Source organism: Carassius gibelio, chromosome B7 (genome assembly GCF_023724105.1).
Source record: "Carassius gibelio isolate Cgi1373 ecotype wild population from Czech Republic chromosome B7, carGib1.2-hapl.c, whole genome shotgun sequence".
In the NCBI taxonomy this organism is placed as follows: domain Eukaryota; kingdom Metazoa; phylum Chordata; class Actinopteri; order Cypriniformes; family Cyprinidae; genus Carassius; species Carassius gibelio.
Window position 1 is genome coordinate 245,596 of NC_068402.1, and position 18,886 is coordinate 264,481.

General features: G+C 37.4%; 1 protein-coding gene and 1 long non-coding RNA gene across 2 annotated transcripts in view; one reads left to right on the forward strand and one right to left on the reverse strand.

The window, feature by feature from the left end:
• Positions 1–18,886, reverse strand: part of LOC127962245 (uncharacterized) — a 211,841-nt gene that overhangs the window by 8,539 nt on the left and 184,416 nt on the right. The window lies entirely within an intron of this gene.
• Positions 1,761–2,999, forward strand: LOC127962301 (uncharacterized). The gene is made up of 4 exons (XR_008154557.1): positions 1,761–1,816; positions 2,027–2,077; positions 2,196–2,255; positions 2,524–2,999. It is a non-coding gene; the product is annotated as an uncharacterized LOC127962301 (long non-coding RNA).

Consider the following 18,886-nt stretch of genomic DNA (forward strand, 5'->3'; position numbering starts at 1 on the left):
GGCTTCTTTAACCCTAATTACAACATCAACCTTCTGTGAGCCATGTACCTGGCAAAATTTGACACTGTGGTTGACCAGGGATGTTGGTCTCTTGAAGGTCTCTTATTTACTACACTTTCCCTAAAATAAGCCAGCAATAAAAAAATAAATAAAAAGTTTGAAAACTACAGTTGCAGTGAAAAGCATTTCTGAAGGATCACGTGACACTGAAGAGTACTGAACTGGAGTAAAGATGCTGAAAATTCAGCTTTGATCACAAAAATAAAATCACATTTTAAAATATATTCAAATAGAAAACAGTTATTTAAAATTGTAAAAATATTACACAATATTACTGATTTTGCTGTATTTTGGATCAAATAAATGAACCCTTGGAATGAATCATGAATTACATTCTGCATGATAAAATATAACGATTTCACAGTGATCTGTAATTTTTTTTTTTGTTACTAACTTACTACATTACTGTAGTAAAACCATGTTTTACAACATTTTATACATGTGAGGACGAGCGGAGAGTATACCATCACGTGATTAGCCTAAATGTTAATAAATTAAGTGTATCAGCAATTATAAATGATAGAAGAAATTTCTTAGAAATATAGTTATGTAGGTGACGAGGATCACGCGTCGCTTTGTGTAAGTTCCAGTACGAAACAGCGTGGGGGCGCACCTGTTATGATTTTCCGATGGTAAAAACAAATTATATGTTGTTGTATTGCTTATCAATATATTGTTTTTGGCCAGCAAATGTGATTTTTTTTTTTTTTTTTTTTTTTTGTCCGTCATTAAAACGGCGACGGCGCCTGCCCCTGCCCCTGCCGGCATCACATTACATTTTCATCTAACGTTACAGGTTACAAACTAGTTTTTGTAGCTATATAGACGGAGCGCTCAGTTTTTCCTGTGGTAAAATGCATTTGGCCAAAATAGCATTTTATAAAAGATGAAATGCAACTGTATGCACAGGCTATTTAAGTGTTGGCTATGACTAGATGGCAAATGTTTTCTTGTCGTGGGGATTTGTAAACGACAATGGGCGATCGTTTCAGCTTGTGTAGAGTGTCATAGTGGAAGATAACTGATTCCGTGTCTGCTATGCTTCACAACATCATGACAGAAAGACTAGCATTTTTAATTTTTTTCCCGTCATTCACGGTGAGTTCCATCTCATTGGTGGCATTGACCAATAGCAGCAAAGAAGCTCTTTCATTCACAGTTTTCAAAAATAGTGAAACGAAAGAGAGATGATGGTGCTGCTAGGTGGAATTATGTCTCTCTCAGGCGACGTCCCACATGTCTCAGTCAGTGAGTCAGTCAGACATCAAATAAATAAAATATGAGCCTTTATAGATATAGTGTTTAGTAGTACTTATTAAAACAACAAGATATGTATTTACCCTTAGCAAAACTTTGTTCAGCTCAGCTGTTGTCTACTGTGCGGCTGCTGTGGAACTTCAGTTGATTTAATGAATATAGAGGGGGTGGAGTTATCAGCTTACTGACAGCCTGAGGATCGAATAAGATTTACACAAGCTCGTTTTAAGAACTTTCATTTGCTAAATATTTGTAAAACAGACAGACAGACGTAAAGGGTGACCAGTAGCATTGATAAAAAAAAAAAAAAAAAAAAAAAAAAAAAAACACCACCAAAAAAAAAGGGCACTTCGGAGTGTAAGGCCAAAAAGGGCATATGCTCTGCACAGGTTGAGCCCTACCTGTGCACGTGCCTGCTTATCAGTTTATATCTTAAAACATTTAGGCAAAAGATGTCCAATCAATACATGGCGACATATGTTCTGAAATGGAATCTCAGGTTTGTGTGATTTAATTTATGTAAGAAGTTACTAAACTAAAAAAAGTAATTTTGATTTTAGTAAAATTTACTTTTAAGGCAAATAAACAGAAACACCTGTTAATCGTTAGTTATAATGTACATTTTAAAGAGTCAAGTATGTGGTCTTTGAATCATTTTTACAAGCAATGGCATGATAGATAAATACTTCTGTAATACAATATCTTTTAGGAACCAGCCAATTCAGAAAATTTTGAGGTACTTCCAGAAACTGAACATGAGGTCAGTATTAAATGTTATTGGATTTAAGTGTCACAGAGTATTTTTGTCTAAAATAAAAGGTCCTAAAATCTCAGCCAAATAATAACTAATGTGAATAAATTTGTAATGTGATGTGTAGCAATACACAGATTCAGCAGAGATTGAAGATGTGAATGAATATCCAGAAGCTGAACCAGAGGTAAGCTAAAATAGTTATATATTACTCTTTAGTTTATTATAATGTTTGATTAGGATTCAAGCTAATCTCTGCAGCGGCAATTGGTATTTCTATCTGATTTTAGAAACTATTTTAGAATATTTTAGAAAGACTGACTGATAAAACTTTTGCTTTTGCAATTACATATTATGTCATACTTGTGGTACAGACATTGCACACTTCACTTTTATTTTCGTCTCACGTTTTCTGCGTGTTATTGACTTATTGACTTCTGTGTTGTGTTTTACAGGAAAGCAATAATTCTTTTGACCATGAGAGGACTAACAGTTCAGATGAGGAATCTGAGGTGTGTAGAATGAAGTGTTTACCCAGAAATTAAATATCTATTATTCAACCTCATATTGTTCATTTTTATCATCAATGGAACACAAAAGGATATTACAAAAAGATTATCAAGTTTACAAGAGCTTGCTCTATTTAATTAATTTAGTTAGTTATTCAGATTAATGCTTCTTTCTGTCATATGATTGAAGCTACAGTGACATTGAGCTCTCAAGTATGAGTTCCAAAAATTGAATGATAAGTTTTCCATTTGACATTAAAAAATTTTGTTGCTGGCCAACATCTCAGGAAATTATAAAGTTTACGTGATTTTTGACAAACTGAAAAAATAATCTCATTTTGATGTTAATTTTGCACTGTAATATTTTGGGCTAAGTGTAGTATATGCTGTATATTAATAACAAAGCAGTTATCTCAAATGAAAAAAGGTTTATTACAGTTTGTTTACCCACACTGTTCAAAATAACAAGTCATGGAATTGGGGTAGAATAAAATGTTAAACCATAGTTTGCCACACATTTTCATTTACAAAGAAATTTTAAAATAATGAGAAAAAACCCTACTGTGTGATGCTAGAATATGTGAATTTAAATCTGCAGCTTGGAGGCTCTTTTTGGAAGTAAAAAGCATATGGGTTTGGAATGAAATCAGAGTGAAAAGATGGTGATAGAATCTTTTGTCAAAACATAAAGAAATTCAAATTGCAACTCAAAATAATAAAACACGTTTTACACCACAAGCGCGAGCAGCCCATATTTTTTCCATCGTGCATGTTAACTAATGAGTGCATTCACACGAGCAGCAGGAGCAGCGCTTAAGCGTCAAGCAGGAGCGTCGCGTAAACAGCAGTGAAGCAAGGGTTTCGGCGCCGAGTCTATTTTTTCTGCGCTGCTCACGCTCAAAGTGAAAGCACAATTTATGATGGACAAGATAAATATGATTTCACACAAAAATGTGCCCAAAATGCACAGAATAAGCATGTCTAGTGTGTTTTAACAAGAACTGGAGAATATCAGAAAAGAAAATGAAGAATCAAATATATTTATAGAAGATTTACCCATTAAAACTTGTTTAATTTTTCTGTTTGGGTGAAAGTTGTGGAAGATTTTTATTAGTAAGATTTTAATCAATCAAGAATAATCAACGTGAATCAAGCCATTTTTGTTGCTAGTTGTTTTTCCATTATAATCCTATAGGTAATGGAGAGAAAGTTGCCTACACCCTGGAATGTACAAAACTGAGGAAAAACATATGGCCAGTGTTGGCGCTGCCATCTCAATTAGAGCTAGGTTACCGGTTCATGACGAAGGATTACAAGACTCACAACTCAGACATTATCTGGCGTTTAGCCTGCACACTCAAACAAGAGAGCAGCGGCCTTTTTATTAGTGATTGCACACCTGTGATCCACCCACTTCTTGATTACAGTCAATTAGAGAACATATACAATTACATAAGTCAACACCCCCACTTGTTCTTAAATTGACAGAATATAAACACAGTGCATCACATACATGCATTTAGATAAATCTTCATACTCCAAATAAAAAACACAGAAATTTATCCATTTTAGCTTTAGACACAGATTTTGTTAAAATGTCTGCCACCATATCAACTGTAGGACAATAATGAAGAATTATTTTGCCATCATTCAGTACAGATCGAACAAAATGATACCTGATGTCAATATGCTTACTCCTTTGTCGACACACCGGATTCTTTGTAAGTGCAATAGCACCCTGATTGTCCTCAAAAATAGTCACTGGTGAATATTCAAGTACATTGTCCATTCCATTGATTAGATTGGTCAGATACAAGCTTTCTTGCGCAGTAGCTGATAAAGCCATATATTCGGCTTCACATGTGGATAAAGCAACAGTTTGTTGTTTCTTAGACTTCCAAGAAATAACAGGCCCATTCTTAGACAAACTGAAACAGTATCCAGTAATACTATGCCTGTCATTCAAGTCTGCTGCCCAGTCTGCGTCGCTATAAGCCACAAGTTCAAGATTTACATCACTTCTATTATAACATAATTCCAAGTCTGCTGTACCTTTCAAATACCTCAACACATGTTTAGCAGCCACCCAATGTTGTTCTTTTGGTGCCCTTAGATATTGTGACAATTTACTAACGATGAAGCTCAAATCAGAACGAGTACTTGTCATCATATAGATTAAACTGCCAATCACTTCTCGATACCTCTTTAGGTCGACAGGTTCACCATCATTGTCAAATTTTACTTTCATTTCACATGGGGTTGATCTTGGTTTGCAGTGAGTCATATCAAATCTCTCCAAAATTTTTAAAATGTATCTTTCCTGATTCATTTTTACTTTACCATGTTCTTGCGTAAAGTCAATGCCTAAGAAATGTTGAAATTTTCCTAGATCTTTAATTCTGAATTTAATTCCCAACATTTTCTTCACATCTCTGAGTATTTGATCATTACTCGCTGCAATGAGAAGATCATCAACCCAAATAATCAGTATGACTCTTTCTTTATCAGTTTGTTTACTGTAAACACAATAATCTGCTGAATTTTGAACAAAGTCATTTTCAGTTAAGAAATCATGCAACATCTTGTTCCAATTTCGTCCTGATTGTTTCAGACCATACAGTGATTTATTGAGCTTACATACCAATTCTTCTCCTGTTTTTGACTCAACTTCAAATCCTTCAGGTTGCTTCATATAAATTTCACAATCTATAGGAGCATGCAGATATGCAGTTTTAACATCCATCTGATGTAAATTCAAATCATATTGTGCTGCAAGCTGCATTAAAACACGCACTGAAGTCATATCGGCAGTAGGTGAAAATGTCTCATTATAATCAATACCTGCCACTTGACTATAACCCTTTGCCACATACCTGGCTTTATATACTCTCCCATCAGGATTTTCCTTTATAGCATAAACCCATCTCCCCCCTACTGCCTGTTTACCTTCTGGTAGGGTTGTTAATGTGAAAGTGTTATTCTCTTTCAGAGAATTCATCTCATCCTCCATAGCTTCAACCCACTGCTCTGATTTTAAAGAGCCCAAGGCTTCCTTCAGTGTCCGGGGAGCACCACATGCAACACGATAGCAATAGTCAATAGTCAATGGCTGATCTGCATCATCTTTAACTTCATAATCATAATCTGCAAAGTACTGAGGGGGTCTTCTTTCTCTTTTTGGATATCTAGTACCTGGATCACTCTCTTTTTCACCCTTTGCACTGACTTCACCTTCAACTTTCATTTCTTGTGGAACTACTTTAGCCCTGTCTAGTTTTGGTAATAAGGTTTCAACCTCCTTCCGGTATTGCAAATTTTCATCCACATCCTCCACTGTCTGAGTATCCCTTTCATTTGTACTTTTTGTGACAAACTTCACCAGTCTACTCTTAAGTACTCTCCCTGTGTCTGGATAGAAAACAAGATAAGCAGGGCTATTTTTGTCATAACCAACAAATATACCCTTGTCACATCGCACATCCAACTTTTTCTTGTTATACTTGTATGCATAGCACTCTAACCCAAACGCTCTCATTTTGGATAGATCAGGCTTCTTTCCAGTTATCAGGTAGTATGGAGTTTGTCCCAGACGTCTATTATAACATCGGTTTCTAATTATAGCAGCGGTTTGTACCGCATATGTCCACAACTCCTTTGGTAATTTACTCTCAATGAGCATACATCTTGCCATTTCAAACAAAGTCCTCCAAGCTCTTTCAGCTGTCCCATTTTGATGGGGTGAATAAGGAGCTGAGGTTTCATGTCTAATGGCATTCTTGCGGAGCAATGACTGAAATACGGAAGATGTAAATTCTGTTCCATTATCTGATCTTATACATGTAATCTTACCATACGGTGTAATATCAGCAATGAATTTCTCGGTGGCTACGGCAGTGTCACTTTTGTTCTTCAAAAAATAGGTAAAGACAGCTCCTGAATAGTCATCTGTGAATGCTAAGGCAAATCTGAAACCATCTTTTCCTGCTGGTTCTATAGGACCAGCCAGATCTGCATGAACAAGTGCAAACACATCTTTTGCCTTCTCATCTGGATCTCTATTTCTGTTCTGAGCAAATTTGCCTTTTACACACACTTCATCTTTCAAATTGGATCTGTCAATTTTACCTCTAATTTTCATCCCTTCTGTAACATTCTCCAACTTTAACACATCATCATAATTACAATGACCCAGTATTTCATGCCATGTCTGAATATCATAGCACGCGTTACACTCATCAATCTCATTAACAACAGTACTCAAATAAAACAATCTGTCATACATATGAATATCAAAAATTGTACCATTTTTGTGAATGAGTCGGTTCTGTCCCTCTTTGAAGATTACTGTTGCTCCGTGTGAAATTGCCGCTTTGACAGAAAAGATGTCTTGAGAAAATGATGGCACATAAAGTGCCTCAGTCAACATCATGTCCACAATGCGACCATTGCTATTTCTCAAACGCAATTTAGCGGTACCCTTCTTCATCGCGATTCCACTGGCCCATTTTCCATCAGCCAGCTCCAGAATGTGGCTCTGTGGCTTGAAACTTAAATCGAAATCAACGAACTTCTCAATGTCCGGGACTTTATTCACCTGCTCCACCATAAACGCAAATGTGTGATCCTCCTCTTCGTCCACCGTTTGCTTCACTTTATCCCGCTTTCTTCGACGACAATGCACGTCTATATGTGAGGTGCTTTTACAGAAACTACACCATTGTCTCCGTTCCCCGCGCTCCCCATCAACCACCGTGCACTCCGCGGCTTTGTGACCCTTCCGGGCGCAATTGTAACAGGTGAGTCTCATACACCAATTATCCCTTCCTTTAATTTTCATTATGCTATCTTCTCCCGAACTAGCAATGCCGAACTTCTCGGTGCTTTCATAGCTCCTCAGTTTCGCTTTAAAGTCAGCAAATGTTAGTTTTTCATCACTCTGCGTAATAAAAATAGAGAATGGTTTGAAAGTATCGGGCAAACCCTTTAGAATCATGGCAGTCAATAAATCATCGCTCAAAGTCTCTCCCGCATTCCGCAATGCTGTAATTGCAGTCTCTGAACGAATAATGTAATCTGTAACGGTTTCGTTTACACCTTTCTGAAGAGATGTCAACTCCGTATACAAACTTATCACACGTGGCTTCCCCTTACCAGCGTAGTGATCTCTCAAAATCTGTAATGCCTTTCTGCCATCATCCGCAGCCTCTCTCATCACAAGCGACATACTCTTGTCATCTAATAATTGGATCAGAACTGCATATACCTCTTCATTTTTACTGTCGTCTCTCTCCTCCGCACCCTCATCATTCACGGCCGGTGCTTCACTCAATATGATGGATTTCAAACCCAGAAGACGCAAATGTGCCAGGAACTTGGTTTCCCACAGTTCGTAATTCTTTTCCTCTCCGTCGAAACATAAACGATTCCATCGGTTCCCAAACTCTTTACTGGGCCCATAACCTGTTGGCGCTGCCATCTCAATTAGAGCTAGGTTACCGGTTCATGACGAAGGATTACAAGACTCACAACTCAGACATTATCTGGCGTTTAGCCTGCACACTCAAACAAGAGAGCAGCGGCCTTTTTATTAGTGATTGCACACCTGTGATCCACCCACTTCTTGATTACAGTCAATTAGAGAACATATACAATTACATAAGTCAACAGCCAGAAACGGCCTTTCGTTATACAAAAACAAGTAGGGGCCCTCCTCCCTAGGGAGGGATCAAAATTGCAAGCATAAGGAAAAGTTTGACTATTTGGAAACGCCCTGTATAGGGTATATAATGAGATGCAACCTAGCATTTCGGGAGAACTCCTTGCAACGAGCTCTCGACTTTGTTTTGCTTAAAATAAAGTCTTTTCTTCTGAGAGAAAAATCCCTGACTGAGTTCGATTCTTTGGAGAACCGGCAAAATACACCACAGATTTGGCACCCCAGATGGGACTGGAAAGGAGCAGAGTGGACGACTGCTTTTGAGCTGAGTGATGAGCAACACACACACAGTGGTGGCCACCATAGAATAAGGTAAGCATTTTTTGCTTATATAATTAGTGTGTGTTGTTGACTGGTCAGTTCTGAGTGGTAAGGACACTTAAAATCTGCTCTTCCAAATTTAGAAAAATAATATGATATCTAAATTGAAAAAGGGGTTTTACTCCAGAAGAAATAACTGCATGCACATATTTGGGTTATTAATAGGAAGGCCTTGGAAGGCAACCTCGATTTAAGACAAATATGGTGTAGGCAGAAAGACATGGCATGCTGTGTGTCTGTGTTTATCGGATAGCTGGGCCTAGGTAGGACAGTGATAAACGGATAAGCAGATTAAGGAATCGTGAGGAAAAGTCCCACGGATACCGCTTTGAGAATGTATAAGTGAAATTCTCGAAGGACAGAAATAGGTGGGCCCTTAAGGAGCTCTAGGTGAGCTGTGTTTTGTTGTGTGGATGTATTTGTGTCCGGACGAATGAATGTGTGAACAAATAAATTCTGTGTTGGGTGGGTAAAAGTTGTGCACCATTCTTGGACCGTCACTTCAGGGTGGCTGGGTGGAGTTGGACGCAACTAGTATCCACTTGAGAGGGATGAATGTATGATGAGCCTTGATAATAAAAGGACAATTAATGACTGATTATCCCTTAGATAAAGGGAAAAAGTATGCAAGAATAAGCACTCTGGCTCAATAAAGAGTGCAGAAAGTGTGAATGAGGTTAGGAAAATAGCATCAATAAAGTTTGAACCAAGATCTATAATAGATTTTTGCATTTAGGATGTCTGGGGCAAAGGGGAGAAAATTTTCTGAGCCCAGTGTAGTGGGAGTGAGAACAAAGGAGGACGTTTCCACAGTAAAGTTGTATTACATGGGGGGAGCAAGAGGTGCTCTCCCCTCCTGGACCATCACTTGGGAGTGATTAGGTTACAGAGACGGGGGTGGCTGGTGTTGAGAAAGGAATGCAGGAGCCCTAAAACAATAAAGTCAACTGTATGAAGGTTGTTTTAGAGAAAAATAAATACAAATGTTCCAAGAAATGGACTAATATAGAAATGGCAGATATGGTGGAATATAGATATAATAATAAATTAATTAATAAGATATGTATTTATTATTTAATAACTTGTCTGAATAGATTAATTTAAAAGATGCACGTGCTTAAAACTTTAAATCTAATATGTGAATACATCTAAAATTTGTATCTTGTTATCCCTGGGACACAATATGAAAGTTAATCCATTACAGAGTTTCAGAGATTGGGCTTGTGTAAATGTCAAAAATAAAAGAAATAACTTGTGCAATGTGGAATGAAAGCAAGATTGGGTGACCAAGTCAATAGACATTTTGATTCAAAAGCTATAGGCATTTTACAATAGGAAGGGAACTAGTTGCTTAAAGAATTAAATGTAATTATTTTATTTACAATAATAGGAATTATTTTATGTTGGTTAGGAAACATTAATTCACAAATACCGGATTATTCTGAATCATGTGTGCAAATATAGAAGAAAAATTATGATTGAAGTCTCTATTTTACCATATTCATGTCTGACTGCTATAAAAGGAAGGTTTATTTTATTTTATTGCAGTATATTTAGATAATAAAGGTAGCTGATTTCTGCATTTTGCAAAGAGGAAAAATGCTTGCTATTTTCCTGCAATGAAGAACTTGCTTAACTAACAAAGAATAAGAGAACTGCTGTTTTCAACCAGATGATTTAGTTTTTATTAAGGGACCACTGAAAGAAGAAGTTGAAAAGTGAAAATTAGAAAAAGAGCTGACTGCTCAGAAACAATCTGGTCAGAAGTTACATAGGTGCATTTGATTAATGCAGTCTCTGAGTGTTAAATTTTCAGATGATTTCTGGAACAGTGCCTTGACAAAGGAAAGCAATGAAATTGAGTCTGTCGAGGAATGGCAAAGCAGCAAACACAGCTGCAGAGAGAAGAAGAGGGAGGGGCTGATGGATGTTCCCCTCCCCTCCTGAAAGAGAAGAACACTTTTCAGCATGGAGAAAGAATTAAAACAGGAAAAGGTGAATCTTTCACTTGAGACTTTTCCTGAGGGTGAAAAGAACATTATGAAATGCAAAACTCTGGCAGAAAGCAACCAGAAGCCAGACTGAGAAGAAGCAGAGAAACAACGGAGACCTTACGCCACAACATCAGGTCTTTGAGTGCCATCACAGACTGATGACCCAGTACAACAGCCCAGGCTGATTTCTAGTGGCAATGTAACTTTTCATGCAAAAGTGACCAATTATGCCTAAAATGCTCCCAGGAGCATGCATATGATGAAACTAGCTGTTTTAAAGCATATCTAGCACAGAACAGCGTTTCTGAGTGAGAATAGCATATTTCTAGTGGCAATGTAACTTTTCATGCAAAAGTGACCAATTCTGCCTAAAATGCTCCCAGGAGCATGCATATGATGAAACTAGCTGTTTTAAAGCATATCTAGCTCAGAACAGCGTTTCTGAGTGAGAATAGCATATTTCTAGTGGCAATGTAACTTTTCATGCAAAAGTGACCAATTCTGCCTAAAATGCTCCCAGGAGCATGCATAGAATAGCATATTTCTAGTGGCAATGTAACTTTTCATGCAAAAGTGACCAATTCTGCCTAAAATGCTCCCAGGAGCATGCAAATGATGAAATTAGCTGTTTTAAATCATATCTAGCTCAGAACAGCGTTTCTGAGTGAGAATAGCATATTTCTAGTGGCAATGTAACTTTTCATGCAAAAGTGACCAATTCTGCCTAAAATGCTCCCAGGAGCATGCATATGTTGAAACTAGCTGTTTTAAAGCATATCTAGCTCAGAACAGCGTTTCTGAGTGAGAATAGCATATTTCTAGTGGCAATGTAACTTTTCATGCAAAAGTGACCAATTCTGACTAAAATGCTCCCAGGAGCATGCATATGATGAAACTAGCTGTTTAAAGCATATCTAGCTCAGAACAGCGTTTCTGAGTGAGAATAGCATATTTCTAGTGGCAATGTAACTTTTCATGCAAAAGTGACCAATTCTGCCTAAAATGCTCCCAGGAGCATGCATATGATGAAACTAGCTGTTTTAAAGCATATCTAGCTCAGAACAGCGTTTCTGAGTGAGAATAGCATATTTCTAGTGGCAATGTAACTTTTCATGCAAAAGTGACCAATTCTGCCTAAAATGCTCCCAGGAGCATGCATATGATGAAACTAGCTGTTTTAAAGCATATCTAGCTCAGAACAGCGTTTCTGAGTGAAAATAGCATATTTCTAGTGGCAATGTAACTTTTCATGCAAAAGTGACCAATTCTGCCTAAAATGCTCCCAGGAGCATGCATATGATGAAACTAGCTGTTTTAAAGCATATCTAGCTCAGAACAGCGTTTCTGAGTGAGAATAGCATATTTCTAGTGGCAATGTAACTTTTCATGCAAAAGTGACCAATTCTGCCTAAAATGCTCCCAGGAGCATGCATATGATGAAACTAGCTGTTTTAAAGCATATCTAGCTCAGAACAGCGTTTCTGAGTGAGAATAGCATATTTCTAGTGGCAATGTAACTTTTCATGCAAAAGTGACCAATTCTGCCTAAAATGCTCCCAGGAGCATGCATATGATGAAACTAGCTGTTTTAAAGCATATCTAGCTCAGAACAGCGTTTCTGAGTGAGAATAGCATATTTCTAGTGGCAATGTAACTTTTCATGCAAAAGTGACCAATTCTGCCTAAAATGCTCCCAGGAGCATGCATATGATGAAACTAGCTGTTTTAAAGCATATCTAGCTCAGAACAGCGTTTCTGAGTGAGAATAGCATATTTCTAGTGGCAATGTAACTTTTCATGCAAAAGTGACCAATTCTGCCTAAAATGCTCCCAGGAGCATGCATATGATGAAACTAGCTGTTTTAAAGCATATCTAGCTCAGAACAGCGTTTCTGAGTGAGAATAGCATATTTCTAGTGGCAATGTAACTTTTCATGCAAAAGTGACCAATTCTGCCTAAAATGCTCCCAGGAGCATGCATATGATGAAACTAGCTGTTTTAAAGCATATCTAGCTCAGAACAGCGTTTCTGAGTGAGAATAGCATATTTCTAGTGGCAATGTAACTTTTCATGCAAAAGTGACCAATTCTGCCTAAAATGCTCCCAGGACAAGCATATGATGAAACTAGCTGTTTTAAAGCATATCTAGCACAGAACAGCGTTTCTGAGAGAGAATAGCATATTTCTAGTGGCAATGTAACTTTTCATGCAAAAGTGACCAATTCTGCCTAAAATGCTCCCAGGAGCATGCATATGATGAAACTAGCTGTTTTAAAGCATATCTAGCTCAGAACAGCGTTTCTGAGTGAGAATAGCATATTTCTAGTGGCAATGTAACTTTTCATGCAAAAGTGACCAATTCTGCCTAAAATGCTCCCAGGAGCATGCATATGATGAAACTAGCTGTTTTAAAGCATATCTAGCTCAGAACAGCGTTTCTGAGTGAGAATAGCATATTTCTAGTGGCAATGTAACTTTTCATGCAAAAGTGACCAATTCTGCCTAAAATGCTCCCAGGAGCATGCATATGATGAAACTAGCTGTTTTAAAGCATATCTAGCACAGAACAGCGTTTCTGAGTGAGAATAGCATATTTCTAGTGGCAATGTAACTTTTCATGCAAAAGTGACCAATTCTGCCTAAAATGCTCCCAGGAGCATGAATATGATGAAACTAGCTGTTTTAAAGCATATCTAGCACAGAACAGCGTTTCTGAGAGAGAATAGCATATTTCTAGTGGCAATGTAACTTTTCATGCAAAAGTGACCAATTCTGCCTAAAATGCTCCCAGGAGCATGCATATGTTGAAACTAGCTGTTTTAAAGCATATCTAGCTCAGAACAGCGTTTCTGAGTGAGAATAGCATATTTCTAGTGGCAATGTAACTTTTCATGCAAAAGTGACCAATTCTGCCTAAAATGCTCCCAGGAGCATGCATATGTTGAAACTAGCTGTTTTAAAGCATATCTAGCTCAGAACAGCGTTTCTGAGTGAGAATAGCATATTTCTAGTGGCAATGTAACTTTTCATGCAAAAGTGACCAATTCTGCCTAAAATGCTCCCAGGAGCATGCATATGATGAAACTAGCTGTTTTAAAGCATATCTAGCACAGAACAGCGTTTCTGAGTGAGAATAGCATATTTCTAGTGGCAATGTAACTTTTCATGCAAAAGTGACCAATTCTGCCTAAAATGCTCCCAGGAGCATGCATATGATGAAACTAGCTGTTTTAAAGCATACCTAGCACAGAACAGCGTTTCTGAGTGAGAATAGCATATTTCTAGTGGCAATGTAACTTTTCATGCAAAAGTGACCAATTCTGCCTAAAATGCTCCCAGGAGCATGCATATGATGAAACTAGCTGTTTTAAAGCATACCTAGCTCAGAACAGCGTTTCTGAGTGAGAATAGCATATTTCTAGTGGCAATGTAACTTTTCATGCAAAAGTGACCAATTCTGCCTAAAATGCTCCCAGGAGCATGCATATGATGAAACTAGCTGTTTTAAAGCATACCTAGCACAGAACAGCGTTTCTGAGAGAGAATAGCATATTTCTAGTGGCAATGTAACTTTTCATGCAAAAGTGACCAATTCTGCCTAAAATGCTCCCAGGAGCATGCATATGATGAAACTAGCTGTTTTAAAGCATATCTAGCTCAGAACAGCGTTTCTGAGTGAGAATAGCATATTTCTAGTGGCAATGTAACTTTTCATGCAAAAGTGACCAATTCTGCCTAAAATGCTCCCAGTAGCATGCAAATGATGAAACTAGCTGTTTTAAAGCATATCTAGCTCAGAACAGCGTTTCTGAGTGAGAATAGCATATTTCTAGTGGCAATGTAACTTTTCATGCAAAAGTGACCAATTCTGCCTAAAATGCTCCCAGGAGCATGCATATGATGAAACTAGCTGTTTTAAAGCATATCTAGCTCAGAACAGCGTTTCTGAGTGAGAATAGCATATTTCTCGTGGCAATGTAACTTTTCATGCAAAAGTGACCAATTCTGCCTAAAATGCTCCCAGGAGCATGCATATGATGAAACTAGCTGTTTTAAAGCATATCTAGCTCAGAACAGCGTTTCTGAGTGAGAATAGCATATTTCTAGTGGCAATGTAACTTTTCATGCAAAAGTGACCAATTCTGCCTAAAATGCTCCCAGGAGCATGCAAATGATGAAATTAGCTGTTTTAAAGCATATCTAGCTCAGAACAGCGTTTCTGAGTGAGAATAGCATATTTCTAGTGGCAATGTAACTTTTCATGCAAAAGTGACCAATTCTGCCTAAAATGCTCCCAGGAGCATGCATATGATGAAACTAGCTGTTTTAAAGCATATCTAGCTCAGAACAGCGTTTCTGAGTGAGAATAGCATATTTCTAGTGGCAATGTAACTTTTCATGCAAAAGTGACCAATTCTGCCTAAAATGCTCCCAGGACAAGCATATGATGAAACTAGCTGTTTTAAAGCATATCTAGCACAGAACAGCGTTTCTGAGAGAGAATAGCATATTTCTAGTGGCAATGTAACTTTTCATGCAAAAGTGACCAATTCTGCCTAAAATGCTCCCAGGAGCATGCATATGATGAAACTAGCTGTTTTAAAGCATATCTAGCTCAGAACAGCGTTTCTGAGTGAGAATAGCATATTTCTAGTGGCAATGTAGCTAGTGTACTTCTATATAGTTTAAAATCTCGACAACTTTCTGTGTCTTCTTCAGGCATTACCTGTGTAAAATAAATGTTTTCTTCTCTGAGCTCAATTTAATTTTTTAATCTTCTTTCTAAACACCATGTATGTAAGTGAAAAAGAAATAAATGGGTCTGTTAAGATAGTAACACAAAAAAGTGTGCACTAAAACAAAAAAATTAAACTTATAAGAGTGTAAGGGAAGATGAAAGAGTGCTTAAATTCAAAATATGCACTTTTAAGTGCTTGATATATTCAAAAATAAACAAATTGGCCTCGGGCCTTCGAGGTGGCCTCTTCCTGGGCAGAGAAAAATTATGGGGGCAAAGTGAACGCAGACACTGTAGAACAAGCAGAAGCTCTTATCACAGCTGAATTGTTTGAGGAGGAAACAGTGCCACATCCACAAAGCCCAGGAAATCAGGGACCAGCGGGCCCTCACACATATGCGCAAGTGGCAGCCTCCAGACCCCCAACTGCTACAGTAGCTCCCCCTACTAAAAAATTAAATTGAGCTCAGAGAAGAAAACATTTATTTTACACAAGTCATGCCTGAAGAAGACACAGAAAGCTGTCAAGATTTTAAACTATATACAAGTACACAAGCCTTTTATTGCGACCTTTCGACAAACTTCTGTGTCTTCTTCAGGCATGACTTGTACATTTTTGTGTATCACATTTAAACCAACTATATACAAATTCCATTTAAATTTTTCAGAGCCTTTTCTTTGAATATATCAAGCACTTAAAAGTGCATTTTTTTAATTTAAGCACTCTTTCTTCTTCCCTTACACTCTTATAAGTTTATTTTTTTGTTTTAGTGTACACTTTTTTTGTGTTACTATCTTCACAGACCCATTTATTTCTTTTTCACTTTCACACACTTATTTGTGTTTTTAGCACCCCTTTGTTTTATTTTACAACACATATTAATCCACATGACCATCACAATAATCCACAAGTAATCCACATGACTCCAGTCCATAAAAGAATCCATCATTAACTTTAAACTATTTGTTTTTGCCTAAATTATGAGATTTTAAACTGTGATAAGAGCTTCTGCTTGTTCTACAGTGTCTGCGTTCACTTTGCCCCCATAATTTTTCTCTGCCCAGGAAGAGGCCACCTCGAAGGCCCGAGGCCAATTTGTTTATTTTTGAATTTAAAAATATAAAAAAAATTAAAAATTCAAAAATAAACAAATTGGCCTCGGGCCTTCGAGGTGGCCTCTTCCTGGGCAGAGAAAAATTATGGGGGAAAAGTGAACGCAGACACTGTAGAACAAGCAGAAGCTCTTATCACAGCTGAATTGTTTGAGGAGGAAACAGTGCCACATCCACAAAGCCCAGGAAATCAGGGACCAGCGGGCCCTCACACATATGCGCAAGTGGCAGCCTCCAGACCCCCAAATGCTACAGTAGCTCCACCTACTAAAAAATTAAATTGAGCTCAGAGAAGAAAACATTTATTTTATTTTTAATTTTTTTTATATTTTTAAATTCAATAATAAACAAATTGGCCTCGGGCCTTCGAGGTGGCCTCTTCCTGGGCAGAGAAAAATTATGGGGGCAAAGTGAACGCAGACACTGTAGAACAAGCAGAAGCTCTTATCACAGTTTAAAATCTCATATTTTAGGCAAAAACAAATAGTTCAAAGTTAATGATGGATTCTTTTATTACAAACACACAGCTTTTTGCTTCACATGACGTTAATTGATGGACTGGAGTCATGTGGATTACTTGTGGATTATTGTGATGGTCATGTGGATTAATATGTGTTGTAAAATAAAACAAAGGGGTGCTAAAAACACAAATAAGTGTGTGAAAGTAAAAAAAAAATGGGTCTGTGAAGATAGTAACACAAAAAAGTGTACACTAAAACAAAAAAATTAAACTTATTAGAGTGTGTAAGTGTACAGTGTCTGCGTTCACTTTGCCCCCATAATTTTTCTCTGCCCAGGAAGTGGCCACCTCGAAGGCCCGAGGCCAATTTGTTTATTTTTGAATTTTTAATATTTTTTTTTTATTTTTTTTTAGTGTACACTTTTTTGTGTTACTATCTTCACAGACCCATTTATTTATTTTTTTACTTTCACACACTTATTTGTGTTTTTAGCACCCCTTTGTTTTATTTTACTAAACATATTAATCCACATGACCATCACATGACAGAATAACATAGGTTATATAGACAATTGGACGAGCTTTTGGGGCAGACCTGACCTGTTTAAAAGAGATGGTCTTCATCCCTCCTGGGGTGGCGCCACTCTTCTGTCTAGAAATATGGCAAATAGTCTTAGTGTTTATACTTGACTAACTGGGGCCCAGGTCAGGAAGCAGACAGACTGGCTAAACCGACCGTCTGCTAGCTGCCTCCCGTCACAGAGGTCAGTTAATTCTCAGCACATAGAGACTCTTTCACCTAGATATCACACTATAGAGACTGTGTCTGTTCCACGAACTAGAAAATACAAAAAACGTCCAAACCAAGTTAAGGTTAACAATTTAATTGAGGTTTAACAAATAAAAAACAAATGCAATATGGATAAACAAATGATAAAGATTGGCTTATTGAATATCAGATCCATTTCTACGAAAACACTTTTTGTAAATAATATGATAACTGATCATAATATAGATGTGCTCTGCTTGACAGAAACCTGGCTAAAACCTGATGATTACATTATTTTAAATGAGTCCACCCCCCAAGATTATTGTTATAAACACGAGCCGCGTCTAAAAGGCAAAGGGGGAGGAGTTGCTTCAATTTATAATAACGTTTTCAGGATTTCTCAGAGGGCAGGCTTCAAGTATAACTCGTTTGAAGTAATGGTGCTTCATATAACATTATCCAGAGAAACCAATGTTAATGATAAATCCCCTGTTATGTTTGTACTGGCTACTGTATACAGGCCACCAGGGCACCATACAGACTTTATTAAAGAGTTTGGTGATTTTACATCCGAGTTAGTTCTGGCTGCAGATAAAGTCTTAATAGTTGGTGATTTTAATATCCATGTCGATAATGAAAAAGATGTATTGGGATCAGCATTTATAGACATTCTGAACTCTATTGGTGTTAGACAACACGTTTCAGGACCTACTCATTGTCGAAATCATACTCTAGATTTAATACTGTCACATGGAATTGATGTTGATAGTGTTGAAATTATTCAGCCAAGTGATGATATCTCAGATCATTATTTAGTTCTGTGTAAACTTCATATAGCCAAAATTGTAAATTCTACTTCTTGTTACAAGTATCGAAGAACCATCACTTCTACCACAAAAGACTGCTTTTTAAGTTATCTTCCTGATGTATCCGAATTCCTTAGCATATCCAAAACCTCAGAACAACTTGATGATGTAACAGAAACTATGGACTCTCTCTTTTCTAGCACTTTAAATACAGTTGCTCCTTTACGCTTAAGAAAGGTTAAGGAAAACAGTTTGACACCATGGTATAATGAGCATACTCGCACCCTAAAGAGAGCAGCCCGAAAAATGGAGCGCAGCTGGAGGAAAACAAAACTAGAGGTATTTCGTATTGCTTGGCGGGAAAGTAGCATATCCTACAGAAAAGCATTAA